Here is a 7,323-nt window from a genome sequence, read left to right as displayed (position 1 = left end):
GGTATTAGGCTAGTCCTGGGGGGTTGGTTTCTTCTGACAGAGGGTAAGACACCAAAATTCTGTTTTGTTTGTATATTTAACTATGTCTTATCATCAGAGGAGATGGTGGATTTCAGAATATCCACAAAATCATGCCTAAATTGTTCTTTGTTGTTAAGCATACTTTAAGCTAACTCCAGCAACTTGGGACTACATTTACTTATTTTTTTTTTTAAATTATAAATTTTCTAATATCTTGGGCTGAATGGGTGATGTCTTTTTTCAGTATTTTATTCAAGTTTTATTTTAAGTGATCTTAATTACAGCATTTGAAGGGGAGGAGCTAATTCCACACAAAATGGAAGACTATAATGTACCAATTAAAATGCTAGAAAATAGTGGTGAGGGTACAAGAGGAGTCAGTTGAGATACCTAGTGTAGTCATGGTGTGACCACAACCCCTCACCAACTTAGAGACGGAGAACCCTGAAGCTATTTCATACTCTGGTGCAATGAAAAAAAAGAAAAAAGAAAAGAAAGAAATTTTAAAAAATAGAACAAAGAAAAAAAACACACCAGAACACAAGGAAGAATTAAGTCCTGAAACACTGGCTACATTATGCCCACCCTCTCCACCCTAAAATGGCACAAAAGAAATAGCTAACCACACCTTAAAGACTACTTTTGGTGTAAAAGAGGTAACCGATGAGCTGGGATGGGAACAGGGCATGATGGGAACAGGGTGTGACAATCTGTCTAAAAACATCTCTTTCATGAAGGTGTGTACATCTTCTGAGCAGATAGGATTGGGACACCAGGGTGCCATGCTCAGGAAGTCAGAATTTCATCTGGGGACTGGGGACTGATTTACAAAGGGTCCACATGTTCCCACATTTTACTTGCAGCCTGGCATCTCTAGAGGGGCTCCTCCCCAACCCACACCTACAGCTAAAAAGGACATGGTGTTTCTGTTGTATCTCTGAAATGGTAAACACCTTAAAGCCTAGTCATCCTTAGCCTGGAGGTCTAATGTATTTATCAAGTCTCTCATCCCCAACATACAACATTAAAAGGTAACTAAATTCTGAAGGTAGCTATGCTGCAGAATAGTTTAAAATTAAATGATTGTACAATATTCGTTTATGCTTGAAATGCCACTCCTAACCAAGCTTGTGGCCACCCACATTGAAATTCTTGCCATCCAGCAGGGCTGACAACGTCAGTTTCATACCTAATTTTAGGGTCTGCGTGTACCCTAAGCCAATCAGACTGGAGTTGTTCCACTTTGGCTGAAAAGCAGGCATCAGGGTCGACTTGATACTTGGCTGCTATTCCAAAGTGAGTGTCACTGTTTCCTGCAGTCCAGGGGAGATTGACAGCAGTCTCCAACTTGTTCACCTTCTGATAAATAGAGCCAACCAACTGCCCCATCGTTCACATTAGTGTGAAGCTGGGATTCATCTGTCTTGTAGACAACTGCAAAGTTGCTCTGGGTCACTTGGGACTTCGAGGTCTCAAAATTCATCTGGTAGCCAGCCAGCCAGCTCTCTCCTAGCCAAGCAGCAGAGTGCCCCAGATTGAGGGCCCAGCTATGTTAAAGTCCATGTCACAGCCAAGGTTGATATGCTCCCTCTTGTACCCTGTTTTGATTTTAGCATTTTCCCCCAGTGTTAGGAGAGAAAAATAAATCAAAGGTCAGCTCCAGTCCACGAGCAAGCTGGTCTTCCACGGTGATCTCAGTGCCCAGAGTGTTGTTGTCTGTGTTCCATTTCTCTGTAAATGCTAGCCCATACTCAGTCCACCTGTACTTGGTTTCCGGACTGCGTTCACTTTGGTGGTCTTCGTGTTGGCAGAGCCTGAGCTTGTGAATCCCAATCCATTCTCAGGTATTGTTTCAAATCAAGTTTTATTAAGCCAATGCCTTAGCCCTTGGTGAAGATATCCCTGGCAGACGTGACAAGGTCAGTGTATGTGGGAGGCACAACCAGGTTCTCGGAGGTGGTGACAGCGGGAGCAGCGGCAGCTATGGCAGGGGTTGCTGGGAGGAGGCTGGGAGCACAGCAAATAGGCAGGTGATGTCTTAGTTAGGGTTTTACTGCAGTGAACAGACACCATGACCAAGGCATCTATTATAAAGACAACATTTAATTGGAGCAGGCTTACAGGTTCAGAGGTTCTGTCCATTATCATCAATGTGGGAACATGGCAGCATCCAGGCAGGTTTGGTGCAGGAGGAGCTGAGAGTTCTACATCTTCATCTGAAGGCTGCTAGTGGAAGATTGGCTTCCAGGCAGCTAGGAGTAGAGAATTATAGCCCATGTCCACTGTGACACGCCTACTCCAACAAGGCCACACCTCTTAATAGTGCCACTCCTTAGCCCAAGCATATACAAATCATAACAGGTGACAAAGGAAATCTTTTTAGCAGCTGTCTTTAAAACTTTTTAAAAAGGTTCTAGTGAAAGCTGTTTAAAGTCTACTTGATCATTGTTGGACAAAGTTCTGTCCAGGCTGCAGTATCTGGCTGTGGTCAGCTGGGCCACACCATCAGCACAGGGACATTATTTTTTAAACATTTTAAAGAGAATGACAGGTTTTACAAATAATTGGTTAAAAGGGTGCTATGAATCAAGAAAAAGAAAGTAGAATTTTCTTATTTCTTTTGAACATTTCTCTTTCCTGGAGCTGCTTAGACAAGGAAGGATTGGAGCTCAGGGAATCCTCACCAGGGAGGAACTATTTCGGTCCCCCTGTGTATTCCTCTTAGATGGCAGGGTCCCTGGATAAGAGGCCCTAGTCCTTCACTCCTCCATACACTGAAGAACCCAGACGCTGAACAGGAGTCAAGCAAAAATAAAGTAAGTAGGGCTCCTGCTCCTGGATTGGGACAGGTGGAGGATTTTGTATGTTCGCAGGGTGACCTGGCAGAGTCAAACAGATTTTGGTCCCAATAGAAGAGAGTACAGGTCTTAAGCTGGGTGGGAATGGGGTCATTCAACTTTCTTAACAAGAGAAAGCTACTGGTCAATACAGGAAAACAAAACTGACAGAAACACACACATACACAGAGTGGGGAAGGGAGAGAGAGAGGGCGAGGGGGAGAGAAAGAGAGAGAGAGAACGAGAACATCTAGGCCTGACCACCACACATTCATGCATTCTTAAACCTGAACAGAGAGAAGGATCCAGTGACATTTTATGGATCACAGACTCTGAATCAGCAGCTGTATCTATCCTCTTCTGTGTGTCCAAACAGAACGTGCCTTAACCAGACACAGCTCCAGAGGTGACAGAACATTTGACTTTATAATTCGTTTCATTTTGGGGAGAAGGTACATCAGGCACACCCCTCAGATGCATTAGGCAGTGATTAATCAAAGGGAGCCCTGGGGACCTGGAACATCTCAGGTTGTGCACCCTGAGGGGTCTCCTGACCACTGCATTCTTCTGTGCTCTATGGGACTTTGAGATCCCCTGTGTCTCAAGGTCTAGTCTCTGGGATATCCATCGAACTTCCAGAAATGTAGGCTATCACCAGGCAAGACTACTCAGACATAGGTTTAAGCCTATAGAAACTCTATCACTGGCCAGTGACTACACTGACTCTTTGGGACCCCAGTGTAGAACTGAGCCTTTCTCAGGGTGAGCATTTAAGCACACACAGCAAGTTCTGGGCTGACATACTTCAGTTGACACAAACAGTTAGCCAGAAGCAGAACTACAGAAGGCACAAAGCAAGGCTCGTGCATCCAGAGATTTTCCCAGAACTATGGATTAGCCATGTTTTCATATTTGGCAGGTGACCCTGTCTATATGCTGAGTTTTCCAGCCCGAATGGCACTTCCATCATGGAGTAAGCTGTGCTATTACACCAGCAAGTGACTGAGGGCCTTTCATAGTCAAGTCAGCCTTTCTTACAATTTCTTGCTTTCTAAGATGTGTTTGGCATTACTCAAGAAACTCACCGATGCTTTGTTAATAAAGGGACAGAGGCAGAAGATGATAACAAATATAACAGGATGAATCAATGGATGGATGTATAATTCACCTCATTAAGCATTTAGGTACAGAACATGTGTGGATAAAAGCCTCCCCTTGCTATCTTCATACATTTCTGCCTAGCTCCAGACTAACATCTCCTGCACAGCCTTTACCTGGCAAGTCCCAAGGGAACCAAGCCAGCCCACAGTATGTCTATGCTGTCAGGCTACACTAGATGTGTAGCTTCTGGCAGAACTTCCTCAGTGAGTTTCCCACAAACAAGCCCACCTCTACCATCTCTAGACGACCCACCCTACTAGTTCTGCTTACAGACCTTCTGCACTGGCCCAGCCTGAAGCTGGCCAGACTCTCACATGTCAGACACACAGAGAAAGAAAGAAGTCTACAAGATGAGGTCATATCATAGAAGCATAGACAATACGAACAGCCAAAAAGGCATCCCCACCCCGGAATCCAGTAGTCTTACAGAATTGTCCTCCAGTGAGAATTAGTACCCAGATGGACCCAAGGACACAAGTTTGAAAAAACTCATAAACATTATCAAAGAAGTCAAGGGTTTAAAGAACACACAAACAAAGAGCTCCATGGATTGAAAAAAGGGATAACAATGAATGTCTGAGAGATGTAAAAAAAAAAAAAAAAAAAAAAAAAGAACCAGCTAAATGAAACGAGAAGATTTGAAAACTGGGTTCAGTGTAGGGGTAGACATATTGAAGAGAAGTTAAGCAGAAACAAAGATGTGAGTCTAAGGCCATACCATACCCTGTATGTCCCCGATTTCATCTGAGGAGCAAACTGAATAACTCAATAACTGAAATAGGAAACTCAGGAAAAAAGTCTTACTCGTTGAATGGATCAAGTGCAGGACAGAATATCAGGACTTAGGATAGAGGAAGTGAAGCACACATGCCAAACATAAGAAAGAAACACAAAAACAGTCCAGGAACATAATGGAAATATGGGATGCCATGAAAGCCCTGATGTTTGAGTGAAAGGTATAAAAGAAAGAAAAGGACCTCAGGCTTTGATCAGATCGTTAATAAGGTCATAGTAAGAGCTTATTTAAAGTGAGAAAAGACATCCCACCACGATTCCATAAAAGCATAGCACAGCAAAAGGACAGGACAGGAAGACAAACTCCCCAGTGCTCATCATTTGTAAGAGACCTGGGAACAGAATAACAAGAGAGTACTGAAAGCTGAGAGAGAAAATATCCACAAGTCACATATGAAGGAAAACCCCTCAGAGTGACAACTGACTTGTTAATAGAAACCGTAAACCCCAGAAGAACCTGAGAGATGTACTTCCATACCTAAGAGATGGCTAACGCTAATCTAGACTGCAGTAGCTAGGAAAACTATCTGTACAAGTTGAAGTAGAAAGAACAGCTTCCCAGGATAGACGCAGGCTAAAGGACAGGATCAGCAGTGGGCCCTGCAGTGGACCCTGGGAGCAGATTGTTAGACCAGAGAGAAGAGAAAGCACAGCAAAGAGACTATAAAGATAAGAACATATGAAGCTATAATTACTGAAGCACAAAAGGACAAGTAATAAAAAAGCAATACCCCTAGAAAATGACAATTAGCACTTACTCTGCAATAATCATATTAATGGCATCAGCACCCTAATCAAAAGATACACATTAACTGAATGAATGAATGAATGAATGAACAATATCCAGCTTCTTTTTGTATAGAACCTCATTTAACCTTCATTACCTTAAAGCAAACAAGTGGAAAGACTATTTGAGGCAAGTGAGACCAGGAACCAAGCAGGTATTACTATCCTGGTACCTAACAAAGTAGACTTTAAACTAAAAAACACACACACAAAGCCAAGAGGTAAGGACAATTCATATAGCATGTGTGTACCAAACTGTGGCACATCTAACTTCATAAAAACTAGATTGGACTTAAAAGACACCGATTACCTGTGATGCATCAACTGATGATGTCACTACCATATGTTCTACAGCAGAGTGGTCCTCTGGAGAAGAAACAGAATAATATCAGAAATAATTGACAGTATACATCTAATGAGCTAAACAGATATCTATGGCCATATCACCCAAATGCCAAAGAACATACATGTATTCAACACCTCAGGAAATCTTCCTAAAACAGATCACACCCTGAAATATGAAACAAACCTTAACTCAGTCAGAAAAAGTGAAATAACTCCATGCATCCTATGTGCCTACCCTGGAATGGAACCTAAAATGAACAGCACAGGAATTCCTAGTACTTACACAATACAAACCCGTAGAGATTAACCAACACTCAAACATACATCATGAAAAGGTAGATATTCTTTAAATTAAATAAAAATGAAAAGAACACCAGAAAATCTCAGATACGTGTTAAACATTGTCCCATGAGCAATACGTTTAAGTCTAAACTCCTACACTAAAAAAGTGAGAATGACCACAAATAACTGGCTGAAATTCCACTCAAGAATTTGAAACAAGAACAAAACTAACAGATGTCCAGTAGATTTCAAGAAAGAATGAAGACTGGAGCAGAACTTAAGGAGATAGAAACAAAGTATTGCAAAGAACCAACAAAACTGAAAGCAGGTGTTTTTATTGGTTTGGTTTTGTTTCATTTTGTTTGTTTGTTCTTTTCTTTGATTTGATTTTTTTTTTTGCAGCAGTAAATTAAGATCAATTAAGATTGATTTTGCCCAACTCATCAAATGAAGGAAAAAGATAATCTCAATGAACAGAATCACAGATGAACAGGGAACCAGTTAAACAGACTCCAAGGAAACTCAGAACATTGTAAAACAATACTTAAAACCATATACTTCATTAAGTTGGAAAATCTATAAGAAATGGATGAATTCTTAGATTCATGGGAAACTCGGAAAGTTAAAGTAAGAGGTGAACAGGTTAAACAAATAAAAAGATTAAGACAATTTTAAAAAACCTTCTGACTAAATAATGCCTCGGCACAGATGGATTCACAGCAGAATCTAACCGAGTTTCAAAGTTTCAACTTACTAAATACTTCAAAACTAGAAGCAAAAGCAGCATTTTCACACAGCATCCAGGGAGACAGTATTATTCTAACCACAAAACCCTTTAAAGACACAACAACAGCAACCATACTACAATCCTATATACACCAGCATTTTAGATTCAAATTTCTTCCACAGAATACTTGGAAACAGAACACAAGCATATGTTAAAAAGATCATATGTTCTGTGGGCCCAGTAAGCCGGCTTAGCCAGCTTGGCAGGCTTGGCACACACACTACCAGAAGCTTGCATGTGCACGGTAGACCTACCCTGACGGGTCCTACTGCAACAAAAGCAAAGGTGACAAGTGAGATGGCTGAAATG

At 41.6% G+C, this 7,323-nt stretch overlaps 1 pseudogene; it reads right to left on the bottom strand.

Annotated features, from left to right (window-relative positions):
• Nucleotides 1-1,139: 1,139 nt before the first annotated feature.
• On the bottom strand, nucleotides 1,140-1,584 carry LOC117694261 (non-selective voltage-gated ion channel VDAC1 pseudogene; annotated as a pseudogene).
• Nucleotides 1,585-7,323: the final 5,739 nt, after the last annotated feature.

Source organism: Arvicanthis niloticus, chromosome X, assembly GCF_011762505.2.
Source record: "Arvicanthis niloticus isolate mArvNil1 chromosome X, mArvNil1.pat.X, whole genome shotgun sequence".
Taxonomy (NCBI): domain Eukaryota; kingdom Metazoa; phylum Chordata; class Mammalia; order Rodentia; family Muridae; genus Arvicanthis; species Arvicanthis niloticus.
This window is presented reverse-complemented; position numbering and strand designations above follow the sequence as displayed.